Here is an 18,687-nt window from a genome sequence, read left to right as displayed (position 1 = left end):
CAGACACTAATATAAAAGACAGCCACCCTCCTAGAAGTGACACTAGAAATGAAAATAAGGTCCCTATGATGACATTTCCTGTATTTTAGGGAGATTAGGATTAAACATCATATAGTACTTCCTGATGGAAACAAACCTGGGTCATAGTTGGAACAAAGCTTTGATAGTATTAAGGCATCAATAAATATTTAATTTTAATGTTCATCTCAGTGCCAAATATCGTACCTGGAGATAATATCTAATTGGATCTGGACCAAAAGGATGAATGAATGAACACTGGCTATGAACACTGATTTATAAATGTTTTTATAAACTATTATTTTGGACTACTCCTTCAAGTCTATCCTAAACTGTAGTTCTCAATTTTGAATTTTCAATCATCTTCTGTTCTTACCTCTACTCTTAGAATCTCTCATGGTTTTCCATTCCAGCTTCTCATGATAAATGTTTGTTGTCTTGCTTCCTTCTGCCTCTTTCCTTTCCTTTGCATGCCATAACTAATGCTTTGCTTTGCTTGAATACCAGTGAATACTTGAAACATGTTGCTGACATAACTCACATTACCTTCCATTTTGTCTCTTTAAATATCAAAAAGGATGTTGACCTAAAATGAAATTCAATTACTAAAACCACTAAAAAGAAAATGAAATAGCGATTACGTATTTGGAATATTATCAAATGCTTCCTGCTTTCTGTTTCCCCTCTGTCTCTTCTGAAGTGAAGAGGGAGTAGATTGAAGAAACTGAACTTAATAGAAGGATTGTTCAAAGAAGACATGTTTTTAAGTAACTTTATATATGTGATCTTAAGTTGAATCAGTTCCTATATTACCATTAAACAATTCCTTTCATCTTATTGGATGAGTCACATCTAAAAAATAGCTTTATTACTTTAAAACTGAAACATGCTTATTATTTTAAAAACAGTATTAGAAAAGTGTAAAGATTAATATAAAATAACCACATGGAATTCCTTCACCAAGGCATAACCACTGTTAATATACTGGTGAAAACTCTTTTAGATAGCTCTCTACGAATACATACACACACACACACACACGCACGTGCCTCCACACTCATTTTATGTGGTTGGGATTACACCATGTATACTGTCTTTTATACGTATGCTTATATGTGACATATGTGGTTACACTGATTTTGAGCATTTATTCGTGACAAGAAAGATTCTATATTATTCTTAATGGTTGCCGGATATTGTCCTGTTTATCCCATAATTTACTTAAATGACATTTAAGAGAGAAAGAACATTTATTCTTTCTCTTTCCTTTTTCCCTTTCTTTCTTCCCTCCCTCGCTCCTTCCCTCACTGCCTTCTTCCTTGCTGCTTTTTTTCCTGCCTAGGCGCCTGCCAAAATGATCTCTAGAAAGGGCATATGAATTGAAATTCTCATTAACAAATCATAAGTGCCTGATTTTCTATTCCCTTTTCGATACAGATTTTGATCTTTTTCACCTTTGCCAATCTACCAGTATGATATACGGTTGCTTTTATTTGCATCTCTTTGACTATAAGTTAGAGAGAACATCTTTTCATGATTGCTGATCATGTTTTAAGTTTTTCCTTTGAGTAATTGCCCCTTCTTGTCATATTACACTTTTTTATTCTAAAGAATTTCTTTGAGGAAAATAATCTTTTGTCATATGCTTTATGAATGTTACTTCCCAGTTTGTATTTTTATTTAAAAAATATGTTCAATATGCTTTATTTTTCTCTTATAATGAAGTTTTCAGCTTTTATGTGATCATTTATCAGTGTTTTTGTTTTATGCTTCCGCGTTTTATGATATGCTAAAAGATTTTCCCCACTGTATGAGTATTCAAAACAAAAAAACTCCTTCTAAATTTTAGTTAGCAATTTTATGGCTCAATTTTATTCTTTAAATAAATGAGATGATGTCCCAGCATTATTGTTTTTCCCTCCAAGTGAATAGTTTATTGTCCTAAACAATTGGCAATATTTTTCTACCAAATTACCAGCTTATTGCCCCAATGACTTTCTTGAACAATAATTGGAAATATTTTTGTACTCTGTTTTGCCAAGTTTTCAAAGTCATTTAGTTGGAATTTTGAATGGGCATTTGATTTCTGTTCAAATTTCTATAATGTTTTAATTGAATTTAATACATGACAATTTACAAAAATTTATGTTTTTATAATGCAGGTCTATTCAAGAGAACATTTGTTCATTTATTTATTCATATTTTTCTTCTATGTCCTTTGTAGAGTGTTGCAGGCTTGCTAATCTTTTTGCCAATTTATTAATATGGTATCTGCTTGCTTTTTTATTTCCTTGATAATAACCGAGAAACAGCATCTTTTTATATTATTGTAAATCACTTTCTTTTTTCTTTGAAGACTTGCCAGTTTATGTGCTTTTGAGTTTTAAAAAATAATTTTTAAGAATTCTTTGCATATTAAGGCTAGTTAACCCATCATCATACGTCTTGTAAATATTTTTTCCCAGGTTGATTTTGTTTTCCAAATATGTTTATAGTGCTTTTATTTTTCCATTATAAGGAAGTGTTTTATTTTATGTAGTCGATTTATCAGTTTTTTTGCTTAATGGGTTTTTGTTTTTATGCCAAAAAACATATTAAAGGGGCATGACCAGCAGTGTAGTGGTTAAGTTTGTGTGCTCTTCTTCGGTGGCCTGGGGTCCGTGAGTTTGGATCTCAGGTGTGAACCTATGCGCCACTCATCAAGCCATGCTGTGGCGGTGTACCCTATACAAAGTAGAGGAAGATTGGAACAGATGTTAGCTCAGGGACAATCTTTCTCAAGCAAAAACAGAAAGATTGGCAACAGTTGTTAGTTTAGGGCCAATCTTTCTCACCAAAAAAAAAAAAATTGTTTATTCTGGTATGGTCAGACCTTTAAATTTCAGTATTTCTAGTGGGTGTGTAGTGGTATCTCATTGTCACTTTAATTTTCATGTCTCTAATGAATAATAATGTGAAGTATCTTTTTATGTATTTATTTGCCATCTATATGTCTTCTTTGGTGAAGAGTTTATTCAACTATTTTGCCCAGTTTTTATTGGATTGTTTGTCTTCCTGTGATTGAGTTGTACAACATCAAAATATACTCTAGGTACAAGTTCTTTGTTGGGTATAAATTTGCAAATATTTTCTCCCAGTCTGTGCCTTGCCTTTTCATTTTCATTGCATTGTTCTTTGAAGAACAAAAGAATTTAATTTTAAGTCTAATTTATCAATTTTTTTCTTTTATGAATTTTGATTTTTGGTGTCCTACTTAAAAAATCTTTGCCAAGCTCAAGGTCTACAACATCATCTATGTTTTATCCTATAAGTTTTATAGTTTTAGCTCTTACATTTAGTTATATGTTCTTATCTGAGTTCATTTTATATATGTTGTGAGTTAAGAATCAAGTTTAATTTCTTTTTTTTGCACATAGCTATTTAATTAATTGTTTTAGCATGGTTAGTTGAATATATTAGCACCATTGCATCTTTTTCCCATTAAATGGCCTTGGAACTTTGTCAAAAATCCATTGACCATATACGTGTGGGTCTGTTTCTGGACTCTATTCCCCACCATTGATCTATATGTCTATCTTTACAGCAATCACACTGTCTTGATTACTGTAGCTTTATAATGTCTTTAAATCAGGTAATGTCAGTCTTCTTTTAAAAATTATTCCAAGACCTTTGCATTTCCATATAAATTTTAGAATCAGCATGTCAATTTCTACAAAAATGCATGTTAGAATTATTCCAATTCCTATATCGTATGAGAATCTTATCACCATGTATTTCTATTCACTTCTCTTGGCCTCTGTGCTAATTTTGTCATATATTTTGTTTCTACATATGTAATGAACTCACAATACATTTTACTATTTTTACTTTAAATAATTATCTTTTAAGCTGATTTAGAAAAATAAGAAAAATGTGTTGTATATCCACCTATGTATTTACTATTTCTAGTGTTCTCCATTCCTTTGCTTAGATACAGATTTCATTTTGGTATTATTTTCCTTTTGTTTGAAAGACTTCCTTTATCATTTTTTTTAGTGTTGCTCTGCTAGCCATGCATTCTCTTAGATTTTGTAGGTATGAGATTGTTGTTATTTTGTCTTCGAAGGATTTTTTTTTTTGGGTATAGGATTCCAGGTTGAGAACAGTTTAATTTCAGTATCTTAAAGCTGTTGCTCCACTGTGTTCTAGCTTGCGTTGTTTCTGATGTGTCTGCTGTCATTCTTATTTTTTCCTCCATAATTAATGCACCTTTTTTTTTCCTCTGGATGATTTTAAGATTTTCTTTTACACTGTTTTGAAGCAGTTTATTTATAATGGGCATTGGTGTCATTTTCTTCATCTTCCTTGTGCTTGGAGGTTTGTTGAGATTCCTGAAACTGAGTTTGTAGTTTTCATCACATATGGAGAGTATTTGGCCATTATCTTTTCAAAATTTTTTGTTTCCTCCCTCTTTCTTATCTTTCTGGGACTCTATTTAAATATATATTGGAACAATTGAGGTTGTCTCACAGTTCCTTGATGTTCTTATCATTTTTTTCCATCTTTTTCTCTCTTTGTTTAATTTTAGGTAGTTTCTATTGCTATGTTTTCAAGTTCACTAATGTTTTCTTCTGCAGTGTCTAATTTGATGTTAATCCCATCTAACATATTTTTCATCTCAGACGTTATACATTTTCATCCTTATAAGTTTGTTTTGTTTCATTTTTACATTTTCCATATTTCTGCTTAAGCACCAATGCTTTTCTCTACCTTCTTAAAGAAATGAAGTATACTTATAATTGCAGTTTTATTATCTTTTCTACTCATTCCCTTATCTGTGCCATTTCTGGGTCTTTTTTCTATGATTTTGTTTTTTGCATCATTATCTGTTCTATTTTCCTGCTTCTTTGCATGCCATAACTCAGGAAATTTCCAGAACTCAGGAAAGTGGTATACTTACTATTATAAAGGCTGGAACTCAGAAACAGCTAAAAAGAAGAGACACATAGGGCAAGATGGGAAGAGTGGAAAGTGCAGAGCTTCCATGCCCTCTCCTCATGGAATTAGGGTGCTGTCACCCTCCCAGCACATCAATGTGTTAAGCAGGAAGCTCCCTTGAGCCTCAGTGTCCAAGAATTTTTATGGGGGTTTCATTACTTAGGCAAGACTGATTGAATCATTGACCATGTGATTGAACTCAATCTCCAGTGCTCCTCCCCACACCAGAGGTCAGACAACTGAAAATTCCAACTCTCTAATCACATGGTTGGTTTTTCTAGTGACAAGCCCCCATCCTGAAGCTATCTAGGCCCTTCCCCCATGAGTCACCTCACTAGCATAACACTATCACTCAGGGAATTCTAAGGGTTTTTGAAGCTTTGTGCCAGGAATCCAGGGCAAAGACCAGATATATGTTTTTTATTATACTACAGGATCAAAGCAAACATTAATCTAGGGCTAATTTAGTCCCTCTACTGAGGTAGTACAGTCTGAGTATTCAACTTGATTCTCCACGTATTACAAAGTTTTTATACACTCGCTGTTGGGAATGTGAATATTCCTGGCCCTGGGTGAGTAATGGGGATTGTGTCCTCTGATTTTTTTCTTGTGGTTCCTTCCCCAGCCCCCGGTAGTTTCCTCACACTTATACCTTGATCACTACTCATGTGAAGACTCACAGGGGACCCCTTGTAGATCTCTAGGACTTGCTCTCTGTGCTTTTCTTCTTCTCTGGTAGTCTGCCTGGAAAATTCTAATCTTCTTGATGTCCCTGAATTGTCAACTCCATCACCTCAACTTAGAGAGACTGCCAAGATCTTTTTGGGTTCTACCTCCCTGTACTGTGCCCTGGAAACTCTTTCTGCAGTTAGTTGGAGCAATCACAGGGCAAACTGTGTTTATTTCTCTTCTCTTAGGTATCACTGTCCTTCACTGCCTGTCTGTCAATGTCTGAAGACAGTTTCATATATTTTGCCTGGTTTTTCAGTTGTTTAAGATGAGAGAGTAAATGTTACCCTGTTACTCCATTGTGGGTGGAAGCAGAAGTCTATGGACCTTTTCAATCTGAGTTCTTTCTGGGAAATGTATCTTTCTTATTTCTGCTGATATAGCCTCCTCTCCACGTTTGCCTCTCTCTCTTTCTGACCCTCTGATGATTTCACTATTACCATTTATTCCTCTATCCTCTGTAGGTCTTACTTTTTCTTTTATATTTTTCTGTTTTTGTCTTTTCTTCTTTGGGGAGCTTGTCTAAATTCACTAAATTCACTCAGTTGTCCCCATTCTGCTGTGTACCTTATCAACTGTGTTCTTTATTTTAACCATTATATTTTTATGACTATGATTTATGTGTAGTTATTATATTGTGTTGTTCTTGTTTCATATTGCTAATGTTTTCACTTGTGTTATTTAGTATAATTAATTGGCTAGTTTTAAGTTCTAGGTCTATTTGTTGTAATATTTTTGTTTCTGATGGAATGTGTTATGCAGTGTATTTTCTTTTTGGAAAATAATTTAGATCCTTAAATGCCTTGTTGCTTTGGCCTATGAACTCATTTTTTTCCTAGGGTATTTGCTACTCTGTCAAAGGAAGCATGTAGAGAAAGTCCAGAATGCAGTCTGTGCCAGTGAACTCAAAGGTGGAGTATAGATGATCCCAAGAAAGGAGAACTCCAGTTACCTAAAAACCATGGGCAATAACTCTTCACACCCTAAAATAACTCCTCAGCTTAGTGTTTTGCCTTTTGTCCCCCAGAGAGAAGCAGTACTAGGAGGACAGTGGTTTTCAAACTTTAGTATTCATCAGAATCACAGGGAGGACTTTTTAATACATAGATTACTGGGCCTCACTCCCAGAATTTCTCATTTAGCAGGCCAGGGGTTGGGCACAAATATTTGTTTTCTAACAAGTTCTCAAGGGATAGTGATGCTGTTCGCCCTGGGACAGCACTTTTGAGACCGCTGGCATTGGAGAATGAAGAGCAGAATGCCAAGGTTTTTTTTCTATTCTACCTCCCACGGCCAGGCCTAGCAACCTCCTGCCTCGAGTCAAATCTACCTGTTCCTTCCTCACTCCACCCCAGCCAATGTAACACCATTTCAAAATTATACTGCTTCCCATCTGGAATTTCATTTCTCTCCATTCTCTCTCTTTTTTTGTATTTTCCTCTATATTTCCTCAGGGTTTATTTTGGGGCAAGAAATCCTGCAGCCAATGTAGTTACACTTCTTGGGAGAATTAAGACTATATATTAAATTTCTAACTGATCATCTTATCAAATTCCTAATTTTCTAATTTTTTTTCAGTTGGATCTTTCAGTGCTTTCAGGTATACAAATATATCCTTTTTAAAACCTTGGTAATTTTGCCTTTCTCCTTTCCCATAATTATGTCTTTAAAAATGTTTAATTGCACCTGTACATAAAAATGCTAAATAATGAAGTTAATAACAGAAATTACTATTTGTTATTGTTTTTGACTTTCATGTGAATGATTCTGGAAATTCACTATTAACCCTGAAGCTGGCATTTACTTTGAGTTTAATTTTTTATCATGTTATGGGAATATCTTTCTATCGAATGCCTTTTTAGCATCTGCTGAGATAATAATATTGTATTTCTCCTTTGACCTTTTAATATGGTGAATTTTCTTGATCATTTTCTAATAATGAACCATTGTTGTATTCCTAACATGATCACCACTTAGTAACGATTCGTTAGTTATTCCTTTAGTGTACTGCTAGATTCAACTTGCTAATATTTTATTTAGATTTTTTTTTTTGCCTTATGAATAGGATTGGTCTTTCTCCAATGCTCGATATATAACTACATATAATTTGAGTACACAGTACTTCGTTGTTAGATAACATTAGTACTCATCCTTCCAATTTTTTTTTTCCAAAACCACTTTGTATCATTCACTGTGTTGAGCAAGAAGAATTCAAAGACAGATATTCTCTAGTTTCTATCTTGGAGGAACACACTGTCTAGTAGGGGAGAGAAACAAGGAAATAGACATTTACAAAATGGTGTGAAAGTGCAATGGTAGAGCCATATTCCAGGTTATCTGGGAGTACAGAGAGGATATTTATGGCATTTACATGGCCAAAACTTATGGTTGGTTAATAAATATTTGTTGAATTGAACTCATCTTGTTTAGAAGAGGATTTTTAGGAGAGGCTTCATAGGTCAGTTGATTTTCCATATTGTTGATCAATAAAGGAATAGAACATAAGTTCTTTCCTCTGAGAAGAGTGAACTACTGAGAGAACTAGAAGGTAGAGAGACCTGATTTAACTGTGCCTTTCATAGTCCACACCCTGCAATTTCAAATGGAATCTTTTTTTCTTCTTCATGAGTTTGTTATGAATCATAGTTTCTGTTAGTTTCCAAGCCCTTAACCAAAATCAACTAAACATGGCTATGCCATGAGTTCTGCAGAATATTTCAGAAAATCATTTAATCTATAAATAGTTTGAATCCCAGAGAAATTTAGTATTGAGATTCTTACCCTTTAATTATTGGGATTATTTAGATGTAAAGGAAACAGTTCACATGTTCTTGATATCCTGTGTTTATTTATTTTTTACGTCAGCCTTTCTTTCTATTTTTCCCTATGTCCTTTATTCTTTTCCCACTGGTCACATTACATAGGAGGAAGGGAGAAAAAGGAACAAACGTATTGGTCATCTATCCTGTGCTCTATACTCCTGGAGAGCTCATGGCAACCTTTGAGGGACATCCTCTTCTTATCCTTATTTTCTCAGCTGCACAGAGGCTTTAGGTAACTTACTCCTGGGCACATGACTTAGTTATGGTGAAGCTGGAATTCCAACTCAGATGCGTCAGAGTCCAAAGACCGCATCCCTCCTACTATACCATAGAAAGGATTGGTTTTCAGAATGAAATAGATGTGTCTGTACATTTATGATGTACTCACGCCTTTGTCTATGCAGGTCTAACAACTATTAATAAGCCAAACACGTAAGAATCCCTTGGGTAGTTTGATAAAAATGCGTAACAGAGCTTTACCCCCCAGAGACTTTTGATTCAGTTAGTCATGTATGGTGCTTTGGAATCTGCATTTCTAAGAAGTTCTTCACGTGATTCTGATGCCCAGCCAGCTTTGAAAATTAGAAATTTATGTTATTGTCTCCCAGTGGTAGAAATTATGTTGTGAATCTAAACTCATTAGTGCTTCTCAGCATTATTGTGGTGTCGGGTATTGTCTATGGAGTCCGTACACATCATGAGCACTGAAATAGAGAAGGTGAACGTCTCTTGTGAAAGAAGATGCTGACTCCCCACAGCATCCAAATGTCTTCATGGATGAGCCCAATGTGCAGATGTTATTTCTTAGTTGAGACTCCTGCTCTCCATCTTTTTCTAGGACAGCTCTTCTCAACCCCACCTACACATTAGAATGGCAATGCCTGGGCCTCAAACTAGACTAATTAAATTAGAATCTCTGGCATGGGGCCTGGACAGCAATATTTTTTAAAATACTCCAAATGATCCTAATATATGGTCAGAGTTGAGAACACTTTTCTCAAGCAGGGTAAAGTGAGTTTGAGTAATAAACATTTTTTCCTTCTGGAAATTGGGAAAAATCCTAATTAAAAATGTTGAATACCTTCTTTTTTAAAATAAAATTGTATATATTTAAGGTGTACAACATGCTGATTTGAAATACATAGATATAGTGAAATGGTTCTCAAGTAGTTACCTTTTTTTTTTTTGAGAGCACCGGAAATCTACTGTTGTAGCAAATTTCCAGTATTCCAAACAGTATTAATAACTACAGTCATCATGCTGTACACTAGTTCTCTAGATTTATTCATCCTATATAACTGCAACTTTGTACCCTTTGACCATCTCCCCATTTCCCCCACCTCCCCACCCCTGGTAACCACTGTTCTACTCTCTACTTCTGTGTATTCGATGTATTTTTTTAGATTCCATTTATAAATGAGATCATGCAGTTTTTTTCTTTCTGTGTCTGGCTTATTTCACTTAGCATAATATCCTCCAGGTTCATTCATGTTGTTTCAAATGGCAAGATCTTCTTTTTTAAAGCTAAATAATATTCCATTGTGTGTATATCTATATCTATATCTATATCTATATTATCTATATATCTATCTACATACCATATTTTCTTTACCCATTCACCCATCAATGGACACTTAGGTTGTTTCCATATCTTGACTATTGTGAATAATGCTGCAATGAACATAAAATGGCAGATATCTGAATATTTTCTTTTATTTGTTTGCATTATTAACATTTTAAATATTGAAAAGAGTCAAGGATAAAAAAAGTAATCAGCAAAGTAATATGTCTGACTTGAACTTGTATTTTTCCTAGCAACTTTACTCACCTGAAACTAACACAAAAACACCTCCACACTTGTGTACATTCTGAGATGTGTCTTAGGTTTCTAAGTAATCTGGAGGTAATTGTGGATGGCTGTATAAGGAAAATGAAGCTTATAACTGCTAATTTAGGCTTAAGTTGATCAACTCAGTTGTCTCTCACTTGTGTCTTCTGCAAATTGTTCATACCAACTATAGGTCAGACACTCTATTGCGTACTTAGAGTACAACTGAAAATACTACACAATTCTTGCCCTTGTTGCTTTCTAGTGGGGCAGAGAGAGAGAAATGAGATAAATGCCACAATATAAGATAACTGGAGAATGCTATGAGACCGCTTAGGAGAAGAACCTATCACAAAGACATTTCAAAAATCCCCTAAAGTCTATTATCTTGTATCATGTGTGCAAAGGCAAGAGAGAGAAGATATGGGATAGAATGAGTGTTTACCTGGATTAATAAGTATTTAAAGGATTAATACATACACAAAGACAAATACAACTCTCAATGTGTGTGTGTATGTGTGTGTGTAAATTTTTGGATGATGTCCTGGGAATTACTTTCTCTTTGGTGTGGTAGGAATATTTGTAATGATTTTTTTTTTTTTTTTTTTTTTTTTTTTTGTGAGGAGATCAGCCCTGAGCTAACATCCGCCAATCCTCCTCCTTTTTTGCTGAGGAAGACGGCCCTGGGCTAACATCGGTGCCTATCTTCCTCCACTTTATATGGGACGCCGCCACAGCATGGCTTACCAAGCAGTGCATCGGTGCGCGCCCGGGATCCGAACCAGCGAACCCCGGGCCGCCGCAGCGGAGCGCGCGCACTTAACCACTTGCGCCACCGGGCCGGCCCCAATTTTTGTAATGATTTTTATGCACTGTTTTTCATTGACCTATAATATCATTTCATGTTACACTATTAATATTATTCTTTGTATAAAGGTAAGGCAAATAAGTTGGTAAAATTTGCACTGCCCACTCCCACCCCTTGCTTTCCCATAATCATTCTGAATGGTTGGCAGGTTGGCAGGTTGGGACTAGAATTCTTATTCCTTGAGTTTTAGATTTGGGACAAAGAACACTGTGTTACATTGACTCTTAGAATAAAGTGTTTGGGGCCCCTTTGTTATGTGAATAAACTTTATTGTTTATTTTTATGATATGTTTTCTTCTATTTCACACCTGCTGACTATCTACACATCAAAGAGAAGTTAGATGGTTTGTATTTTCAATGATATTTGAAAATAGCTATGCTAAATATGATATTTTCCAAGCATTGCTAATATCCTTCCTTTAGTTTCCAAGTATGGCAAACACCCTTTTGTAACATAAAACTCTCATTAACAGCCATTGAAATGTCATTTTTTTCCTAACCCTTTTTCTTGAAAGTTTGAATTCTGCTATTGACTTAAATTTTTTTTAATGCCCTGAGGATTTCCCTTCATAATGAAAAAAAAAAAGAACACTTAACAAGAATGGCATTGTCTCTATGAATAGATGTGGCAAAAGAATAAAGTCAATGTTAGGATTATCATTCTTGCCAATATCCTTTCAGGTATATTTTGTAGACTAACATGAGGATGAAGGACAAAGAAAGACTGGAAGGCATAAGTACAGACATTCTTTTTTGGCTCAAGATACTTCAAACCCAACTAGGGCAGGATTTTCACCTAAAGAGGAAGTTTTTCTGATAATACTCTCTTTAGGCAAAGATAACCCACCAAATGATACCAAAAAGCTTTTTATATTAAATGAGAGTGGAGTTATAACTGAATAAAAATGAGAGAAAGTATTTTTTTCTGAAATGGTCATGATATTTCTAGTCCATGGAAGCCTATTTGAGTGTCCAGATAAATGTGTATTAGTCTTCCTTATCTTTTTATTGATAGCAACATCATTAAAAATTAAACTTGGAACTTCTACGGAGGATGTTTTCATTGAGTTATGAAAGATAAAAACTCTCCTATTTTTCTGACAGTTTCTAGGTAGATGTTTCTAAAATAAAGTATTTTGAATGCATACAAAATGTTTAATTCATTTTTGACTTTTAGGATGAAAGGATACTATTTCTCAATCCTTGTTCAAAGAGGAAACAATTATTTGAAATATTTGCCCCTTCATCCATTGAAAATGAATTTCAAAAATTATTCAACCTCCAGTCATGCTTGTTTAAGTTGATGAAATCAACTTGTCTACTGGTTTAAATTTCCATACATCTTCACTTCCACAGTATGACTTAAAAATACTGAGGCATTTTTTTTGTGAGGCTGCAACTAAGCAATGTTCTACAGGAAGGCATTATGGATTGTGGTGAGTCATACAGGGAACGCTAGGTTGTGACTTTTTTCCAGGCTTCCCTGAGACTTCCTTTTATCCTTCCCCATTTAATAGCATGATACTTTCTCAGCATGGACACACAGACAGAGGTGGCCACATTTCCAACTTCTCCTCCTAATTCACACCCTGAAGGGGAAAAGAAATGCTACACAAGTAGGTTGAACCTCAGAGTTTGCTCTGAGAGAGCAAAAGTTTACATTTGTCAGAGCCAAATGGAGAAGCATGGTAGAAGGCAAACAGTGGCTGCTTGGAGTTAAGCGCCACCGCCCCCAGTCTAATGGGTAATAGAGTCATTAATTCTGCTGATTAACTTGGCCTTGGGGTTCATGGAAATGACATCCACCTCTTGTTTTTTTTTAAGCTCAAACTGTGGAACGAGGGAACATAAAAAAACAAGATAATTAGAGAGAAAGCAGGAGAAAAGAAGCAGAGAGAGAGAAAGACAGTTTGAGCATTAATGAGACTTGTTTGGGGAGAGACTGTGACAGGCTCTTCAAAAGCATTATTGTCAAATGTGTCACCATTGCATAGACGGGGAGAGCTACCTTTGAGCTACATGCTGATAGTTAATGATTTGAAACTATAAAAAGATTGAAAAGGTAAAAGGCAAAATGTCAGACTCAACTGGATTTTAATGAGCTTATTTTTTTTTTTTTCCTAAGGAAAACAGCCTAGAAAGTAGAGGACGTTTGCGTTCTTTCTATCCCTCGCTCTCTGCTCTCTGGATTTCCATTTCTTTCTTAGAGATACAGTTGGCAAAGGAACAGTGGGAGAGGAATATCAAAGGTCTACGCTCAAAGATCTGGGACATTTTACTTTTCTGAGAAGATGAGTGGTAGTGAGGGCAGCACAGGGGTTTGAGTGACAACCATAAGGAGAGATTGATGGAGGAGACAGCAATAGCTCTTGTTTGTTTTTTGGAGGACGTGCTGAGCAGAAGCCATCTTCACACTGTGAGATGTAACAAAGAAATCCAAAGTGATTACGCAGGTTCATTTGTCAGTATCGCTACTGCAGCTATTGCTGTGTGCAACAACAAGATGACAAGGCATTTATTGCTGATGGTTGGTTATTAGTCGCATTATAGGAAACATTAGAGCCGAGTAGGATACATAGACCAGGGAGACAATAGCTTTCTGGGCTCCGAACTCAGCAGGGTAGCCTTGTCATTAAATTTGGTAGTGCCAATTTAATTTTTTAAAAAGATAAACTGGAGAGAAACTTTGAAAATGAATTCTGTAACCCCATTTTTACCTTAATAGTAACTGTCAGGATTTCACTCCCTGGGCTCTCAGTTATGTGTTAGCAGGCTGAGCACATAGAGAAGGCGAACATATTTTCAAAAGAACTGAATGCTAGTGGGAAAATCAGAACCAAATTTTAATTCTTTTCTATATGATTTTCTTGTTGTCCTTGAAACATTAAATTCTGATTATGGTACAGTATCTAGGAAAAAATTACTAATCAGGTACCAGGGTCAAACCAACTGCTTTCCTAGTGAGTTTCTGATGAATTCCTTTCTGAAATAAGACACCTAGATTGCTGATTTGAAAGTGGTGGCCCAGTTCATTGCACAGCAAAGAGGCTGCATATAGAATAGGGACCTGACGTCTTTTGTTTTCCTTCACAGTTCGTCATCCAGCGTCCACTGATACAAATATCTCTGAACTCACTGGGCTTGTATCTGGGCTTGCTATCTCCAAATGTGTGTTTTTTGGTCCACTCACCTGTAGAAAGATTGCAAACAGAACAGAGATGAAAATATTGATCTGAAGAAGATCTTGGGGACATAGGGGACTATTTAAAAAAGGATTTGTCTACTTAAAAAAAATACATTCTATTCTAGAGTTTCAGAACACATTAAAACACTAATTAATTCTCAGACCAACCCCATATAGTAGAAATTACTAAGATAATTCTGCTCTTGGGTAAATGGAGGCATGGAGGTTTAAATAAACTTGACCAAGCTTGTAGTCATTATCTGACTTAAGACTAGAAACTTGCATTTATATTTCAGAACTTGTCTGATTTCTGCTCAAGGCACTAGGAGTACACTTTTATTAATTTTAAGTGGCTTTCCTCCATGCTATTGTGGATCATTAAAATAAATTTTGTGCAATGACAAGCAAGATGGAGGTCTCTTAGGCCTCTCCTTTGGTACTGGGCATGGACAAAGTTTTACATGATGCATGGAAGATATTTTTACAAAGTTTATTAGAGAAAATAAGAATTGGTTCCAACTGGAAAGGGTATTGTTTCTTGGGGATTGTCATTGCCCTGAGGGCTCAGTTTAGGAATTTCCTGTTTAAGAAGTCTATCCTGATCCCTAAGAGCTGTGTTAAGTGTCTCTGCTTTGTACTTTTCTGTCATTGCACTTAGCACATTTTATTAAAATTAGTTGTTTACATGGCTGCTCTTCTCTATTTGAGGATACAATACTAAGAAAAGAAATATGTACAAATGTTTAAAATGGTTGATCTTATTTGTCAGGAAAGCTTTAAAAAAAGAAACAATGATTTAGAGAAATCCAAATCAATCTCAACCTTTCTATCATATTTTTCCTGTTCTTTGTCTTTGTAAGCTCCCTTCCTTCTCCCCAGTTTCCATCTGGTTTTATTCATAGAAAGTCTTAGAGACCCTTACGTATATGCTCCCTTCACCCTCTCTCCTACCAGTCATTGACTTTTAAGTGACATGTAAGTTATCAAACAAAATGTATGTTTGTAAGGACAAAATTTAATCCTTCATTAGTATCTTATTTTTCATAACTATGCTATAGAATGTTTTGAGAGTTTGTTGGGAAGAGAAAATACTCGATTTCAGAAGTGACCAAGGTAGATTCTTATAAGGAAGAAAAAATGGAAGCCCACACATTGCCTCTTTTCTGAGTTGCTTTCCTGAGGTTTTAAATAAGTTCCTATTTTGGGTGAGTGACTTGGATGGCATCCATGAGGTGCCAGGTAGTTCTCTACTCCTGTCGTTTATATTTCCATTAGATTTTCCACAGCGATTGTATGCACCAGGCAGGACAGAGTCTTTAATTCCTATTGTGCAGATGAGCAAACTGGAATACAGAGTGTCCTATTCAAGGGCAGGCAGGCAGCTGCTGAGTAGTGGGGCTGATGATCACCACCTCGTCTTCCTGCTCCAGTACTCATTCTGTTATTCCAATCTAGACACTGGAATGAGCTCTTAAATTTGCCACAAGTTTACTAAATGTTATGGAATTATTATTATTGCCACATTTTGCACCAGGAGTTCCTCAGAAAAGGGTACTACATAAATGAATCCCAAACCTTCACTTTTTAATGGCTATTCCTAAAGGTAGACAAACTCTTTCTCCTTGAGGTGTACAGATGTTAAATTGAAGAAATAAAGGAACATGTATAATATAAACAACACTTGATTTAGGAGGAGCTCAATATGGCTGGATATAAACCTGTGTATATTTTCAATTCAGAGAGTAAAAGACAAAATATTTTCTAAAAGTAGTTATAAAAGAAGAATACTATCTTGAGCACCCTAAGCAGAGTAAGTATCTTAATGACACAAGGGCTAAACAAAATGCCAGTGTGCGTGAGAGAGTATAAGTGTGTGTGCATTTTTGTGGATATAGAAGTTTTGCCAAATTTTTGCCAGTGGTGCTAAATAGAGTTATTGAGCAATCACAGTGAGGGTTCCAGGGTTCTACAGCTGGAATCTATGCAGGTGCAGCTTTCTGGTAGCTGGCCAGCATTATTTTGCAATACTGCTGGCAGTAACCACTTTTAAATAGAAACATGATTGCACTTTATTTTAATATTTCTCTCTTCTATTTTTTCCCCCTACTGTAAATCAACCCTGCTCTGAGCATAAAGTCCTTGCCAAAGTTTCGGGTAACAGATTAAGCCCACTGGGCTAAGCCTGTTTTCAGTGCGTGGAAACACACTGAGTAAGTTTACTGCAGTTGGTCTAGCACACATGACTGAGTAAGAAAATATTAACCATACAAAGCAAACTTCTCTTAGACTTTTGTGACATTTGGAGATGAATTATTTCACTACTCCCAAGATGATGGCAGGTAGCAGGTGTATGTCAACTATGTGACCAAATTAAGAACAGCCCCTTCTTCTGGTCTGCTTTCCTACGCTATGGGTTCTGGGAGGATTCTGTTCTAAATGAAGCAATTGGGAATCAAGCAGATCCTTCTACAGAAGAGTAATTAAAGTTGCTCACTCTCAGGTAGCTCTTACCCTTTGCTAGACACTATTCTAAAGACTTTACATGTATCAATACAGTTGATCCTCATACCAACTCTATGAGGAAATTATTATTCTTATGTGACTTTACAAATGGGGAAACTGAGATACAAAGAAGTTAAATAATTTACCTAAGTTTAGGTAGATAGTAAGTGGAGAAGCCAGGATTTGAACACAGAGAATCTAACACAAGAGTCTATGTTCTTAACTACCTGGTTACACAGCATTCTATTTTGGAAACTGGAGGCTATCTCATTTCACACCAAGCCAAGATAGGCTTCCCCACTCTCTTCATGTGCTATTTGTGTACATGTCTGTCTCTCCAACTGGACCATGAGCTTCTTAAGGTTAAAAGATAGGTTTTTAATCTCTATATCTGACCTTGCCATCTAGAATTGGAGTTTCCTATAATAAGTATTCCACAAGATACGCAAAGCAGACATTTCAATGTTTTGAAAAGATTATGCTCCAAAATGTTTGATAATGGTGCATAAGATCAAAATAATTAAGAGATTTGTTTTAAAGACCTAAAATGCAGTAAATTCAGCATAAAGTGAATTATCCTGTGTCAATTTGTAACACATTTTCCCACAGGACTAGGGCTCATGTAAAGTTTCTTGCTTGGTCTTAAACAGACCTAACTGATTCTCTATTCTTTGTAAAATAAATACAACAATTTTTTTTTCTCTGCAGGAGGAAGCATCCTTAGCAGTTTTCCTTGGTGTTGGACAATTCAATACTTCTTTCAGAAGTAACTCCTGTCTTTCTTGGAGCTTGGCTTTGCACAACAAGTATATCTTCACTTAGATCTTTGGAACAATTATTATAAGCCTAAATGACCCATACTGATGATATATTTTATAAAACAGCAGTTCTTCCTCCTGGTTCTGTGCTCTTAGGTATAAATTTACATAATTTTCGTACTGATTGTAGCTGGATGGTCCTATAAAGAGGTCATCGGGCCTGCTCTTTGCTTGTAAGCAATTTGAGTTGCCAAGCCTCTATTAGAACCCATTTCTCTCATTTTTCTGTAAAGTTTCATAATTGTAAAATACTCGTCCAAAACTAAAGATTAAAAATGGAAAGTCTAACAACACTGTAGAAGTCAGAACAATGAATTGGGAGTTGAGAGTTAATGATTTTAGTCCCACTTTTTCCAGTGATGAGCTATGTGACTAGCTGGGTGACCCTGAGGAAATTAAAATGGGATAAATTTCCTTATTAATAATATCAGAGAGTGAAATTAGAGAATATCTTTTCAATTCTCTTCTTTTAATCAAGTCTATAGATTACATGAAGACCCTCTTCCCTGCACCCACATCACCTCTGCTTTCCACCAAAGATCTTGGAAAAAATAAAACTTTAGTAGGAAGTGCACATTTTGATCTGTTTCTTTGGTGAGCAAAGAATAAAAGCCTTGTGGTTAGTCTGTTGAAACTTTCAGGAAGGGGTTGATTGGTTTCACATGTGCAAATTTACATTTTGGATTTTACATTTTAGAGCACCATAAATTGACCTGAGAATTAAAAGTTATTAGAAGGTTCCTTCCTCTACTAGTGGCCTTTTGGAAAATCTTGAGAATGCTTACATGCTTATGGTCACTAAAGATCATTCTAACTGTTTCTTTGAGGCAGTGTTAATATCACTCTCACTTTACCTGCAAACGGGCACTATATACCTTCACATGTTTGTTTTCCAAATCTTTGCTACTCAAAGTGTGACTGCAGACCAGCAGCATCAACAT

At 35.5% G+C, this 18,687-nt stretch overlaps 1 long non-coding RNA gene across 1 annotated transcript in view; it reads left to right on the top strand.

Annotated features, from left to right (window-relative positions):
- Nucleotides 1–18,062, top strand: part of LOC131414110 (uncharacterized) — an 80,952-nt gene extending 62,890 nt beyond the window's left edge. The window contains exon 5 of the long non-coding RNA XR_009222122.1: nt 17,637–18,062. This is a non-coding gene — a long non-coding RNA (uncharacterized LOC131414110). The remainder of the gene's footprint in view (nt 1–17,636) is intronic.
- The last annotated feature ends 625 nt before the right edge of the window (nt 18,063–18,687 follow it).

Source organism: Diceros bicornis, chromosome 14 (genome assembly GCF_020826845.1).
Source record: "Diceros bicornis minor isolate mBicDic1 chromosome 14, mDicBic1.mat.cur, whole genome shotgun sequence".
NCBI classification, from domain to species: domain Eukaryota; kingdom Metazoa; phylum Chordata; class Mammalia; order Perissodactyla; family Rhinocerotidae; genus Diceros; species Diceros bicornis.
Note: the sequence above shows the minus strand (reverse complement) of the source record. Positions and strands in the feature narration are given on the sequence as shown.